This window comes from Cynocephalus volans, chromosome 4 (assembly GCF_027409185.1).
Source record: "Cynocephalus volans isolate mCynVol1 chromosome 4, mCynVol1.pri, whole genome shotgun sequence".
NCBI classification, from domain to species: domain Eukaryota; kingdom Metazoa; phylum Chordata; class Mammalia; order Dermoptera; family Cynocephalidae; genus Cynocephalus; species Cynocephalus volans.
In genome coordinates, this window is record NC_084463.1 from 145,270,921 (window position 1) to 145,287,273 (window position 16,353).

At 38.8% G+C, this 16,353-nt stretch overlaps 1 protein-coding gene across 1 annotated transcript in view; it reads right to left on the bottom strand.

The window, feature by feature from the left end:
* Nucleotides 1–13,977, bottom strand: part of CKAP5 (cytoskeleton associated protein 5) — a 100,819-nt gene extending 86,842 nt beyond the window's left edge. Inside the window, exon 1 of the mRNA XM_063092489.1 lies at nucleotides 13,893–13,977. The gene's annotated coding sequence lies outside the window, so the exon portion shown is untranslated. The remainder of the gene's footprint in view (nucleotides 1–13,892) is intronic.
* Between the last annotated feature and the right edge of the window lie 2,376 nt (nucleotides 13,978–16,353).

Below are 16,353 nucleotides of genomic sequence, written 5' to 3' on the forward strand. Positions count from 1 at the left end.
CTGACACCAGGAAAGCCAGAGGAGCAGAGCTGCCCAAGGACTTGGGGACCCAACCCCTACGCCAGTGTGCAGAGGCAGTGAAACATGGAATCAAGGTACCTGATACTCCAGCCTTGAGATTTAATGCCTGCCCTGCTGGGTTTCGGACTTGTTTGGGACCTGTTTTTCCTTTCTTCTGGCCTATATCTTCCCTTTTGGAATGGGAATGTATACCCAATGTCTGTTCCACCATTGCATCTTGGCCGTCAATAAATTTGTCTGTTTTTCAGGTTCACAGCTGGAAGGACTTTTGCTTTTGGTCTCAGATGAGACTGGACTTTTAAGTTGGTGCTGGAGCTAGCTAAGACTTTTGGGACTGTTGGGATAGAATGATTATATTTTGTATGTGAGAGTGACATGAGTTTTGGGGGGCCAGGGGCGGAATGATGGAGTTTGGATGTGTTGTCCTCTCCAAAACTCATGTGGAAATTTGATCTCCAATATGGCAGTGTTGGAAACTGATTGAGTCATGGGGGCGGATCCCTTATGAATGGATTAATGCTCTCCCTGGGGGAGAGGGAGTAATGAGTGAGTTCTCACTCTATTAGTTCTCGCAAGAACTCGTTGCTTAAAAAGACCCTGGCACCTTCTCTCTCTCCCTCTTGCTTCCCCTTGCCATGTGATCTGCTTGTACCTGCCGGCTGCCTGCCACTTTCTGCCATGAGTAGAAGCAGTCTGAGGCCCATGCCAGATGCAGCTGTCCCAGAATCGTAAGCCAAGTAAACCTCTTTTCCTTATAAATTACCCAGTCTCAGGTTTTTGTTATAGCAACACAAAACGGACTAAAACAATACTCAACATCACTAATCATCAGAGAAACGCAAATCAAAACCACAATGAGATATTATCTCACTTCCATCAAGATGGTTAGTTTTTAAAAAAAACAAAAAACAGAAAATAACAAAGCAAGAATGTGGAGAAATTGGAAACTTGTGCACTGTTGGTGGGATTGCAAAATGGTGCAGCCATTATGGAAAACAGTATGGAGTCTTCTCAAAAAATTAAAAATAAAGCCACCATATGATCCAGCAATTCCATTTCTAGATATATATTCAAAAGAATTGAAAGCAGGGTCTCAAAGAGATATTTGCACACCCACGTTCACAGCATCGCTACTTACAATAGCCAAGAGATGGAAACAACACAAACGTCCATTAACAGAAGAAGGGATAAGCAAAATGTGATCTGTATTATATATACAATGAAATATTCACCACTAAAAAGGAAGGAAATCTTGTTACATGCTACAGCATGAATGAACGTTGAGGATATTATGCTAACTGAAAAAAGTCACAAAAAAGACAAATACTATGTGATTCTACTTATAAGTTATCTAAAGTGAAATTCATGGAAACAGAAAGTAGAACAGTGGTAACCAGGGGCTTGGGGATGGAGGAAAAGGAGAATTGTTGTTTAATGGATATAGAGTTTCAGATTTGCAATATGAGAAAGATCTGGAGATCTGTTTACAACAATGTGAATATACTTAACATTACTGAACTGTGTATACTTTAAAATGGTTAAGATGGTAAATTTTATATTTTATGTTTTTTATCACACAAAAACAGTGAGATATTCATCTATACAACAAAATGCTTTGTGAGTATTTAAAGAAAAAAGATAATGAAGAAGATTAAAGTAAATGTATAAATACCAATGTGGAAGAAATCCATTATTAAGTTTTAAAAAGAAATTTGCAAGACAGTATATGAAGTCTAATTCCTTTTTTGTCTTAAAAAAAAAAAACAAAAACAAAGATACAAAAAAAAAGTTTGTGGAAAAATAGAATTAAAATATGATCCCTCCCATTTTCCCTCTCCCCGCCCAACTGCTCTGCGACATCCTAGAATGTAAAAAATAATAAATAAATAAATAAAAAGATAATATGAATCTTTCAACGAACTTTTTGAAGACCCCGCAAGATATCAGTTTGTGATCCCTAGAACCTATAAATGTTACCTTATTTGGAAAAAGGGTCTTTGCAGATGTGATTAAAGTAAGGACCTTGAGATGGGGAGATTATCCTGGATTATAGTGGGCCCTAAATGCAATCACAAAAGTCCTTATAAGAGAGAGGCAGGGAGGCAGAAGGAGATTTGACACACAATAGAGAAGGTGATGTGAAGACCAATCAGAGAAAGATGAGAAGAGGCTTGAGTAATGTGGCCACAAACCAAGGTATGCCAGCAGCTACCAGAAACTGGAAGAGGTAAGGAAGGGATTCTCTCTTAGAGCCTCTGGAGGGAGAGTGACATCTTGATGTTGCCTCCAGAAAACTCATTTCAGATTTTTTATTTTGTGGTAATTTGTTACGGCAGCCATAGGAAACAAATACAACATTGTACAAGTTTGAATGCAAATAAAAATTTCTGAAAGAATCCATAGGAAATTGTTAACCATGGCTACTTCTGAGAAGTGTGTCTATGGGTTGAACAAACATCTTTTACGTTTCACTTTAATAATACCCATCCATGCATTTTGATATATATATTTTTAAACAATGAGCTTCAATGTCTTTTATAATAATGTTTTTAAAGCTTTAAAACTTTAAAATTCTAGGGCTGGCCAGTTAGCTCACTTGGTTACAGCACAGTGTTGGTAATACCACGGTCAAGGGTTCAGATCCCTATACCAGCCAGCCGTCAAAAAAACAAAACAAAACAAAATCCTTTAAAATTCCAGCTTGAAACCTTGAAGATTTGCCCACATTCATCCCATAACCTACACCTCACTTCTCCCTCTTAATTTTTGGGCACCATATCTCCTTTGAAAGAAGGAATTAAGTCTTATTCATTACCCAAGCATCTAGCATAGTGCTTTACACTCTGGTATAAAATTCCTAAAATGGTACAATTTCATCAAATCACAGAAGTCTTAAAAATACAATAAATGTGTTCCTTGAGCTATTTATGAAGAAAAATTTGTACTTTGAACATGTATTTCAAATACGTTGGGAAAACACGATATATTTAATAGAATTCTGAAATAAATCCTTTTCATAGTGAAAAATTGCTCAATAATAGAATTTTGAAATTTTATAAGATTTTTGCAACTGTTTTCCTAGTTATCTACTTCTTGGTTATAAAATCTACTAAACGAGGATAATTTTTATTTTTAGAATCTTTCACTTTGGCAAAGAGATAGAACAGTTGTTTGTAGTAAATCTAATTGTAGAGAGCTGTAGTCAAGCTTAAATTCAGTCTAAACCTGGAGTCATGCTGAGCCCTGGAATTAGACAGATCTGAGTTGTAAACCTTGCTCTGCCACAGACTAGCTGAGCCTCAGTTTTATCATCCATCATAACAGTACCTTCTTCATGTGGTCCTTTATTTAACACATACTTCTTGAGCATACATTATGAGCAAGGCACAATGCTAAGAATTTCACATGAATTTACTCATTTAATCCTCATAACTCTGAAGGTGATAATATCATCCCCATTTAATAGACGTGGGAACTGATGCACAGTGGATAAGTAACTTGCCAAATGTGACTCAACTAATTGTTGTTATTGAAAATTAAATGAGATTTTTGCCTTGTACGTGCTAAGAATTCCCCTAAATGTTCATATTATTCTCCTGCCCCGCAAGTACACTTGTCAGATCATGTAAGGCTACTCTGTGTTACACTCTCAGGTAGGTACTGAGTAGAGGTTGTACACTACAACAGTCCTGGGACAAAGTTCTATAAGAGTATAACAGAGAAGGTCTCCCTAAGAAAGTGACATTTAGGCTGAGAACTAAAGGAAATTAATAGCGATTTGCCAGGCAAAGGCATAATAATAAGTGGAAATAACAGAGAATGTTTCAGGCACATGTGTAAAAGTCTAAAAGAGCTAGTCAAGAGTAAAGAGAAACATGTCCCATACGGCCAAACAGAAGCTGTGAGAGGGGCTGACTAGGAAGGGCCAGATCATATAAATCCAGTGACTTTATGCAAGTAAGAAGCACTAACAGATTGCCTGGCAAATACCAAGCACTCAGTAAACCACAGATATTATTGTGTTGTTATTATAAGCATCAACCCAAAGTGATTTTGGGATTTTAGAGTGACTTGAGACTTCACAAAACCCATGTTTCAGTCCTCTGGTTCAAGAAAGGCCTAGTTCAGATGAGAGATTTTAGGACCAACTGCTTCTTTGGGTGTACAAACAATCTATTCCTTTTTATCCTACAGAAAGCAGATTCACCATTTGTTAAACAAATCAGATGCCATTTGGTAATACCCAAGGGGACTGTCCATATTTTGTCTGGAGGATTCTCCCATGTTAAACATTGTTCAAAACTAGCAGGCAGTCCTCTAAAGCATAAAAACATTTTTACTTATTGCACAGAGATTTCTGATATGGGATTTGGTCTTTATTCCCAAATGAAGCACCCATGCTAGTTCTAAACTAAGAGGGTTTTAATGAGTTTTTTTTTTAAAGGAAAGTACTACATAAAAAAGGACCAAGAGAAAAGTATGAGGGCTGGCTAGTTTGCTTAGCTGGCTAGATCCCCATACCAGCGAGCTACCAGCAACAAAGTATGGAATTACAATACCGATAAAATTCCTAAAATTTACAAACAAGAGACTTCATACTACAAGTGGGTGAGGATATTCAATGATAGAAACAAGCACTACAAATACATACAGAAAGGGAAAAATATAGGCCGGCCCGTGGCTCATTCGGTAGAGTGCGGTGCTGATAACACCAAGGCCACGGGTTCGGATCCTATATAGGGATGGCCGGTTTGCTCACTGGCTGAGCGTGGTGCTGACAACACCAAGTCAAGGGTTGAGATCCCCTTACCGGTCATCTTTTTAAAAAAAAAAAAAAAAAAGGGAAAAATATTACAGCAAAATTGATTAGGGAATGAGATGTTCTAGATAGCCACATTTGCCAGATAACAGAGGTTTATGCCTGAAACATCAATTATTTTATGTAACTTTTTTTACATATAAATCTAAGAAAATATAAAAGCCAGTCCTGTTAAACAAAGTATACTGATAATCATTTACACCTATCAGGATAATCCACTTGGACAATCAATGCAGCAATACCCTCAAGATCTACCCACTGCTACAAAGGTATAAGGGTCTCTTTGTGGCTTTTTTGAGTTTTAATTCTTTATATTTTGTAGCTTTCCTTTCTCAAACTTTGTGATCAAGTTAACACTTCTAGTTATCTTCCAGTAGTGCCCCCTTTCTAATTTTAGCTCTTGATTTAAAGAACCAAGCAGGCTGATATTGTGCTTATAGAGTCAGTAGGATCTGCTTGAGGGAAGTCAATAAAATTTGTGATTATCTACTTAGGTTGCTGAAAAGACTTTTCTATTTACTGGTAGTTGACTTGCAGATCAATACAAGGCTACTTTTAAGTCTTATGACTGAAATAAGAAAAAAGATATCTACATGAAATAAATGAATTTCATTTCAAGAAATACTTGAGACTATCCAACTTTTTCTCATCTTTATAGAAAGGATCTAAAATTTACTTTATTTATTTATTTTTTGGGGGGCTGCTGGCCAGTACAGGGATCGAACCCTGGACCTTGATGTTATCAGCACCATGCTCTAACCAACTGAGCTAATTGGCCAACTAACAGTTACTTTAATTAATAACAAGCCTCTGAGAAATCTAATCAAGATATCGAAGAAGTAGTTTTCTTACTTAATAAAATAACAAAAATCATGTTTGAAGAGATACAAGATCACCTTGGTTATCTACCATCACATCTATACCAGAAATGTATAGCTGTTCCAGCTGAATCAGAATTTATGCTTGACTGTTTCTCTAAACAAAGATCATATGCCAGGAACAAACAACTACTGTTACCAAGTCAGAGAAAACATTTTTTGTAGCACTTAAAAGGTGTTATCAGGGAGAAAAAGATCTCAGTAAAAAGCAAATTACAGAGAGGACATTTGTTTATGACCTAAGTTTCCTCTGAAAGTCGAAGCCGTCTTTATGATCTCATGGTTAGCTTAATATAAATAATATAAATACAAATGGAAAGATACAGAAACAATTATACATGTGTGCGTCTATGTGGGTTAGTGTATATATACACATATTACCTAGCTCTTTAAGCTGAGAAGGCGTAGGAACAATGACACCATAGTAGCAACAAGCACAAAGAGTAGCTGGATATTGGTTTCTAAATACCACTGTCCAGTAAAAGGAACCAGTGCTCCTTGGAGAAATATCTAATTCTAGGGCTGAGACAGAGAAAATAAAAGATGGGCCTGGAGCATCTTGCAGTACCAGAAAATAAGGAAGTGTTCAAACAGAAAGGGGGAAAAAAAAAAAGATGAGTGCATGTCAAAGGGACACAGGAGCCAAACTAAAAGAGCTAAAAGTCAAAGCTGGAACAATTTGAGGAGGAAAAAAACCATAGTATGGGATTATAACTCAAAGTACAAAATAAATATACCCAAGTCAACATACACACACAAGTCCATAGTGATCTAGATAAATGGTTGAATAAAAAAATAAATGGGAGAGAAGAGACAAATCTTCCTTATAGAATGCCAAGTAATAGATGTAGCTACCCCTTGTTCCTGGAAGTAGAACTTAATCCCTACACCCATTTTGGGGGTAGACTAAACTTAGCAACTCACTTCTCAAGGATAGGTAGAGAAAGGAGGAAAAAAAGTAACTTTACTACTGAACCTGGCAAACACTATCATAACCAAGTGATCAAGGTTAACATGACCAGTGATGTCATGTGGATATAACACACCCTCTGATGTGATATGATGATATTCTGTAGTATTCTTTCCAAAAACACATAACCCTTGTCTAATCATGAGAAAAATAGCAGACAAACTAAGAGGGAGGGACATTCTACAAAATAACTGACTAGTAGTCCTCAAAATTGTCAAGGTCATGAAAACAAGGAAAGACTGAGAAACAAAGACTAAAGGAGACAAAGAGTGATGACCACGAAATGTACTGTTACCCTGGATTGGATCCTGTAACAGAAAGGAGATACAAATAGAAAAACTGTTGAAATCCAAAATCTGGAGTTTGTTTAAAAGTAGGGTACCAATGTTGGTTTCTTAGTTTTGACAAATGTACCATATAAGATGTTATCAACAGGGAAACTGAGTGAAAGGTATTCAGAAATTCTACATATCATCTTTGCAACTTTTCTATAAATCTAAAATTAGTCCAAAATAAAGTTAATTTTTATAAAGTTTTCTCTTAAAAAACTATCATTTCTCTTCAAAAAAGTCAATGTCATGAAAACAAAATTTTTAAAAAGTGGGAGCACTACATACCTACTAGAATGGCTAAAATCCAAAAAACTGATACAACTAAGTGCTGTTAAGAATGTAGAGCAACAGAAACTCTCATTCACTGCTGACAGAAATGCAAAATGATACAGCCACTTTGGAAGACAGTATGGTAATTTCTTACAAGAATAAACATAGTCTTTCCATATGATCCAGCAATCCACTCCTAAGTATTTACCTACAGAAACTTGCACATGAATGTTTATAGCAGCTTTGCTCATAACTGTCAAAACTGGAAGTGACCAACATATTCTTCAAAGGGAAATGGATAAACAAACTGCAGTACATTCATAAAATGAAATATTATTCAGCAGAAAAGAAATGAGCTGTCAAGCCATGGAAAGACATGGAGGATCTAGGCCAATTATTGGTGTTCAAAAAAAAAAAAAAAGGACATGGAGGAACCTCAAATCATACTGCAATGTAAAAGAAGCCAGTCTGAAAAGGGTTCATATGGTATGATTCCTATTATATCTGGAAGAGGCAAAACTATAGAGACAATAAAAACATCGGTGGTTGCCAGGGTTTGGGGGGATAAAGGGACAAAGAGGTGAAGTACAGGGGATTTTTAGGGCATTATAATGGTGAATAAACGATATTACGTACCTGTCAAAACCTATAGATCTTTTACAACATAAAGAGTGAACTTTAATGTATGCAAATTTTAAAGTCTTTTAGAAGGCTGGGGGATCTCAGAAAAGAATGAAGACTACGACAAAAGCATCTCACTGTATTAAAATTGGGACTGGCGGGTTAGCTCAGTTGGTTAGAGCATGGTGTTGATAACACCATGGTCTAGGGTTCAATCCCTATACTGGCCAGCCACCAAAAAAAAAAAAAGTGTAACACAACCTCACTAAAGGGGGTGGAGAAAAGATGCTGACCTAAGTAATTTTGGAAATGAGTGGAGTCTGTAAGACTAAAGGCAAAAGGAACTGCACAAAAGCACTATACTCTAGTTGATAAAGTGGTTTCCCATGGCAGTATGGGTTAACAATTCTGATACTGCTATACATGTATAGCAGAACCAAACAATTAAATAAATGCTTGGTGGAAGTCAGGTTTGGAGTGGAAATTCACAGGTCAGCAAAGGGAGGAGGCTAGAATGATCCACCACCACATGGAGAATTGGAGATCAGTAAGAACTCATGTTTAACTTCATATAGATACAGATGGCTACAAAGAGAAATATTTATAGATACGTCTATATACACAGGGTTAGCATACATGTATATATTTCTTTGCTCTATCAGCTGAAAGGGCCTAAAGAAATGACACCCCAGTAGCAATGAGAACACTTCATGCCCAGGTCTTAGTTTCTAATACCATTCTCCAATAAAAGGAACCAGGGCTCCCTGGAGAAATGGCTGGTTCTAGCACTAGGACAGGAAATTACAAAATGAGCGTGTAGCGCCAGAAAGCCAGAAGTGCTCAAAAAACAATCAAACAATCAAAATGAACACACACACACACACACATACACACAAACACACACATACACGCACACACATGTTAAAGGAGCACAGGAGCCAAATGAAAGAGCTCCCAATGGACAAAGCTGGTACAACTTGAGCAACAAAATAAAGTAGAATTGGAGTGTAACCCAAAGTATAAAATAAATATCCTGAGTACATACTGATATAAATACTTGACTAAATTAATAAATAGGGAAGGAAAGACAAATCTCCCATGCAGAAGAATTCCAAATAAATTATGTAGATGCTACACCCTAAAAGACAGGGAACATAATTCTTCACTCCTTAAGTGTGAGCTGCACACAGTGACTTCCTTTCAACGAGTATATTATGGAAAGAGGGGAAAAAGTAACTTTACACAGTGGAGAAACTTCACAACCACTACTTCAGCCAGGTGATGGAGGTCAATGTTAACAGACAGAAATCATGCTGATAGTAGGCATCCTTGATATGAGGTGATGAAAATGTCACTTTATCTCTGTCAAAAACCCATAACCCCAGTCTAATCATGAGAATCACATCAGACAAATTCCAATAGAGGGACATCCTACAATATTTTTGTCTAGTAACTCCAAAACTTCTGTAGATTTGGAAATTTTAAAAAATTGAAAAAAAAAATTTACAAAAAGGTGAGAGGGGGAAGCCAGATCTACCTTTGCACGCAGTTGACACAAATATAAACCTGTAATTTTCTAGTTTTCTTTGTTGAAGACCTTCCAAACTAGTCTGTTGAGATACTGCTCACATCCAAAGACAGAAAAATGCAGTCAACTGGTTAATTACATACTGTGTTTATCACTTTATCACATAGAGAAGACTGTGCCAGTTTTGGCCAATTTTGTTCAACTAGTATTTTTTGACCACCTACTTTCCAGGCATTGTTTGAGGCACTGAGGTGTAACCTCACAGACAGAAAAAAAAAAGTCTCTGCTCTGCTTTCATTTCTGTGAAATCAGAAAACATACAGGCAGACAATATACAACTTATCACATAATAATAAATGCTATGGAGTAAATAAAGGAAAGTGAGGTCAAAGTGACCACAAGTAGTACTGTAATTGGGAGCTTAGAAAATTGCCTCCTTAAGGAGATGGCATTTGAGTTAAGACAGTAGAGCCTGTTATACAGTCTTGAGGTAGGGATGGAGAGGGGTGGAAGTTCCAGGCAGAGAACAGCAAACACAAAGGCCAAAAAGAATAAGCTCAATATACTAGAGGTACACCAAGTAGGTATGGTAACTGCCCTGATAGGAATGAGCTAAGTAACATATTCTGAACTCCAGAGGTAAGAGTACGAGAATCATTTAAAAACCTCAAACCTCTCCAACACTGACCACCAAGAATCCATCACTCATAATCAGATTAATATCTTAATTTTATGCTGCCCCTTATCTCCACTCCACTGTCACAGCTGTCCATCTCCCATATGGTAAACACTGTATTTTGAACTGCCCCATCTTCCCTATTAAGAACTACCATGCCTATCATTCATATTTCATCACATCTCTGGTTGAAGTATTTAAAAAAGGATGGGGGGATTCTACCCAGAAATTGCTCCCGAATTCTCCTTAACAGATCCGATTACTTCACATAGTACAACCATAGGATAAGAGCAAAGGCCCTGGAGAAAGACTAACATGGGTTCTATTACTTAGTTATATGATTTTGAGCAAGTTGCATAACCTTTCTAAGACTCAGTTTCTTCATCTGTAAAACATTGTGAGGATTAAAAAAGAAAAAATGTGGCACCCAGTAAGCATTCAATAAATGTTAGCTACTGCTAATAAAAGTATTTGAGCATTTATTTTGTTCAAGTACCAGAGCTGAACCAGAGGGATTACAGAAACTACAATTTGCTACAGTAAATTGTTTGGGAGATAAAACTGTCAAACTCTCTTAGGTCAGGGGCTTTGTCTTTTTCTGGTTCACTAGTGTATTCCCTGAATCTAGAACAATGTTCAACACACAGTAGGCATCAATCTCAATATTTGTTGAATGAATGAATGAGACCTCATTAAGTCAAAGGAGCATAAGAGAGCCTGGCTTTACTCCAATATAAAGTTTTCATTCCCCATCAGGATTTTTAACACTATCCTAAGGCATTGTTAAAGATGTTTATTATTTTTAATTGCTTCCCCAAAACCTAGAACAGTGTTCATAACATTAAGGTACTCAAATTTATTGTAATTAAAACTGCTACTGGAGCGTCCAGACAGCTGAACAGGTGGAGGTTCCAGGAGAGTGGCATGGAAGCTCCAAGATCCTTCTCCCATCTTTTCATCCATATCCTTTGTAATATCTTTTATAATAAACTAGTAAATACAAGTAAGTGTTTCCCTGAGTTTGGTGAATTGCTCTAACAAATTAAACCCGAAGAGGGGGTCGTGGGAAAGCCCAACTTATAGTTAGTCATCAGAAGCACAGGTAAAACAACCTGGGGCTTGTGATTGGCATCCAAAGTGGGAGGCAGTCTTGTGGGACTGAGCCTTCAACCTGTGCGATCTGAGGCTACCTCCAGGTAGATGGTGTCAGAATTGAACTGAATTAGAGGACACCCAGCTGGTGTCCGCTGCTGAAGCACTACTTGCTTGGTGTGAGGGGGGGTGGAACTCCACACATCTCAGGTTATATCTGTATTTTGTATTGTGAGAGTTTATAAGAAACTGAGTTAGCTATTCCTATATTCTCAGAATTGTTGTCAGAATTGGGATTTGCTAGAACAGCCCTGGCACACAGAAACATGTGGTTTGGGAAGAAAAAAAGATAAAAGGGAGTGGGGTATAAAGAACCTTTGATTCCTGGGTGGCCACGTGCTTAAACTGTACTCAGTTACTAAAGGTAAGAGTTACCAGTGGAATTTAGGGATGGATCCAACTCCAGGATTCACTGACTGCAAGGAAACATAAACTACTACTAATAAAGTGAAATATTTAATCCTTTGATTATTGTTATCTGTAATAGCAAATATGAAATTAAAAAGAATGCTGGGTTGGACCTTGATGCTAGACCAAGCTCAGAATTCAGTGAATCTGAGCTTTAGCCACTAGCCTCTAAGCTGCCCTTCAAGGGAAAAATTATGCAGGGAAAACGGAGAGTATCTCTAAGACCGTATCTCTAAGACCTTTTTGGTCACTAACAAGGTAGTCCACGTGGGGAAAAGACAAAACCAAGAAACTATTGAAACCAGGGGGTAAAATGTGAAGGAATTGTTTCATTTTGCATATCTGTATCATTAGCTTCCTGAGGATCCTTTATTAAAGTGGATTCTGAGACTAATTTAGGAGCAGTATCTTTGGTTGTACATGATACAGAGTGGAAGACCATGTTTGGGTTGCTATACATAAGGCACAGACACACAGAAGGTTATTCCTGAGGGAACAGCCAGTGTGGTGGACTGGATAAAAGCCACTCTAAGTTCTGTTTACCCTGAGAAAGGGGACTGCCTGACTCTACCTGTGAACGTCAAGTGAACACCCCAGATGAAGCAGCTGATATGCAAGCCCTGTGGGACTGGCTTTATGATGACCTGGATATTCACCTGGTGAATGTGCATGGTAAATGCTGTGGTTAGAAAAGATCCTTTATAATAAACTGGAAAACATGTTTTAAAAAAAAAAAAAACCCAACAACAACAACAAAAACACCCCGCTGCTAAAATTAAACTGTTAGTTGTAGAAGACTATCTGTGATAAAATTTCCACAAACCACTTTTCATAACTCAAAGTCGATGATCAAACCTTTAAAAGTAATAGAGAATAGACATATAGTTATGGAATACCTTTGCTTGCCATTGTCTTAGTAAACAGCCTTTAAAAACTTGTGTAAAAATTTTTTTCTCACAAGTTTACCAAGTTTAATTCATGCCGGCAAAATCAATTGATTTCACCTTTATCTATATCATTACATTTTATAAAAATAACATTATAGTTTGTCTAGTCACTTAAGAACGGTCCAAATCTTATATGACTTAAAAGTTTCAAAAGATTGTTGGCTTAATTTATTGGCTCTTTAGGTCAAAGAAGGACTTTTCAGGGTGATGAAAATAGAGAAAGGAGGAGCTCACCTTTCTAAAAATGAGCTTTCAATTATTATAATTATGCATAATATAAGACAGCATTTCTGGGCCAAGTTTTGATCCCTTGGTTCTCATGAGAATTAAATTAGAGCCATGCATAAATTTGGGGCGAGTTCTGCAAAAAACCAGTTCACCCTTTATTGATGCTGAATGAAAACTCATTGTTAGGATTCATCAACACGAATATATTTTCCCAACACACAGTAGCCACTCTTGACAACATCACTTTCATCATTTTCTATCCAAGAAACAAAATGTAATGCATTTAAATCCTGCCTGACGATTGCCACGGTTGCAGGTAGCTATCTCAACAGCCGGCGAGTGTTTAAGAGCTAAAAAGTGGAGATTGTAGTTTACCGAGCACCCACCTTAAAGTAGCAAGGCCTGCTTAACCTCCACTGCTGGCTATTGTGTTGGTCCCCCAAACCTTCAGAGCTGGAAAGACCTGAATTCTACCGACACCTTCTGAGAGAAAAGACCAGGCATAGGGCGGAGCAGTGAGCGATCGGAATGGTTAAAACCGCAGCGGCAAGCCGGTAGGGACAGGTGTGTGGGAAGGCCCCGGTACCGCTGTGCTTGTCACGCGCCAAGGCGACCAGGCCCTTCAAAAACACTACAGCCGTCATAGGCTCTTATTTATTCATTCATTTGACAATTACGCGAGGGGCACTCTAGCAAGGCCGGCTCCCAGGGACCCCGCCCCAGCCACGGCACAGTCCAGCCGCCAAGCGGGGCCCTGTGCTGCCTGCGTCCCCCGGACGCTGCCGCCCGCGCCCCGCTGCGGCGCGTTCTGGTCACCAGGAGCCCAGCCCAGCCTCCGTCGCACGCGAGCGCCTACGGCCCCCGCCCTGCCAGTCGCGGGTCCCCCGGCCGCCGCCCCGCTTCGCCGCCTCAGACCTGCGGGGTTCGTGGGGCAGGGGAGGCGCGCACCCGGAGGCCCCCGCCCGAGGTTCGGGGCCCTTCGCGCGCGCGACGCCCGGATCCGAGGACCTATGCCCGTGAGTCAGGCCCACCGACCACTCACCTCCGCCGGGTCAGAACCGAGGGGCCTTCTCCAAGCCGTTTGAAACCGCTTGGGCCGCCGCACACCCCGCAGTGTCCTCGTTCTTTATTGGCCCTCGACGGACCGCCCATCGCTCTTTTATTGGCCTATTTGAAAGGACGGTGGGCACGCGCCGCCCGCAGTCTTAAAGGGGCCGCTCGACGCCTGTTTCCCTGGGGACCCGGCGTTGCCTGCTCAGGTGGGGGAGCTGGTTGCGGGAGTAAAAGCTGCTGACTACTCGGGAAAGAAGGGCGAAAGGTGCGTGTAGAGCTGTGCATCCCCGGTCGTCAGCATGTTTGCTTTATTTAATTACAGATGTTCAAGCTGCTGCCAACACCTGACAATTTTTTTTGAGTAATTTCATTCACCAAATATGGCACAAAGTGCTGTGAGGGAAACGAGAGGCAGCTGGGATGTACGGAAAGGAACAATGAATGGAACCAGAAGGCTGGATTCTGGTCTTGGGCCTGCTCCGAGTAAATCACTTTTCTCAGTAAATCGCCTGGAGTTTAGTTTTCTCATCTGTAAAACAACGGGATACCGATGTTTTCCTTACAAGCTTAATGTCTAATTGAATGTCTGGGAAAAGACTTTATGAACTGTAATGCATTCTCCGAATGTTTAAAACTCCTTTTATAAAAATGAGAAGTTTGGTTAATATGCCCTCCAAAATATTTGCTTAGAAACGTTGTACATTCAACGTTTCTGTAAAGTCAGGTCCTCACTTCCAAAGAATTTGCAATCTACAATGGTGAGAGGAATAAAACATAGAACAGTCACTAAAATTCAAAGCAGTATGAGAACTACGTAAATGAAAAGCTATAGATGCCTAGAGAAGGGAGAAATTTGATGAGAGGATCTGTGAAGGGAGTGGACTTTTAATCTGGGATTTAGAGGATATGTAGATTACCAACAAGGTAAAAGATGGAGAGGGGATGGGTAAAAGTAAATAAAACAATTAAAATATATATCAATTTGGCAAAGATGAAAAAGCTTATCAGCCTTAGGTTGGTCAAGATTTGGAAAAATAGGTGCTCAAACTCATTATTGTAAGACTATAATTGGTGCAAACTTTTAGGAGGACAATTTGGCAGTTACTAAAATGTAAAATGCACATAATCTCTGGCCCACTAATGCCACTCTTAGGAATTTATCTTACAGATCTGTGCAAGTATGCAAAGAAAACTTACAAGGATGTTTACTGCAACACTACTTAAGAAAAAAACCCTGAAAATTACATGTTCATCAATATGGAACTTTTTACATAAATTTTGGTGTCTCCATTCAACAGGACACTATGCAACTTTTACAAAGAATGTGGTTAATCTATATGTGCTAGAGGAGAAAACTGCACGTTTTATTATTAATTGAAAAATGGCAAGTTGCAAAAAAGCGTATGTGTAATGATTTTATTACATATGATTATAAATGTAAGTGTGTTTGTGTGCATGCCTGAAAAAGGTTAGAGCATCCCTGTAATTACAAGAAACTTAATAGAAGTGGAACTTAGTAGGGAAGGAAATGAACTTTTTACCATTGACATATTACTTTTTTTTTTTTCCACAGAAGGGTTAGGGAGAATTCTAGTACTGGGAAAAATACAGGCAAAGGCACAGAGACAATAAATTTAATTGTATATATAGAATTGAACACGTGGGTTTGATTCTAGGACAGGGCTCATGTTGGGAAATAGTGGAACACAAGATTGACAGAGAAAGTTAGGAACCTTCTTGTTTGGAGGGTTTTGAATACCAGGGTAAGGAATTTGTACTTTATTAAGTAGGTTATAGGGAGCTATTGAAGGTTTCTGAGCAAGAGAATGACAGAATCAGAATTGCACTTTAGGAAAATTAATTATCTTAATTGTCTAAAATGGCTTAGATTTCGGAGCCCAGTTAGGAGTCTGATATAATAGTAGTGGAAAGAATGAAAACAGATTCAAAAGACAATGAAGGATTTGACAACTGACTAAATTAGGTGCAAAGGTGAGGATGGGTCCCATTTAGGGAGATGAGTCAAAGAGAGTGCCAGGATTTCAACCTAGGGACTGGGAGAGCAGTGATTGTCCAAATGGAAGTAGAAAGTCGGGAGAAGCCAGTCTCAAGGGGAAGGCGAAGAGTTTAGTTTTAGACCTGTTTACTTTTAGGTACCAATGAGACATTCAAATGGAATTATCCAAGTAAGTCCAGAAAATCCAGGATGGACGCTTGGAGAAGAGATTAGAACTCAAGTGATATAGATTTGGGAATCACCTCCATAGAGTGAAGGGATGAAACTGTGGTAGTGGATGAGATCACCAAGGCAGAGAGTGGAGAATGAAAAGATGGGAGATGGGGACAGACCCACATGTAGGAGAAAAGGAGTGGAACCAATCAAAGTAAAAAGGTCACAATAACCTTTAAGAAATGGGTGAGGAATATATAGAAATAGTCTTCTTCAGTCA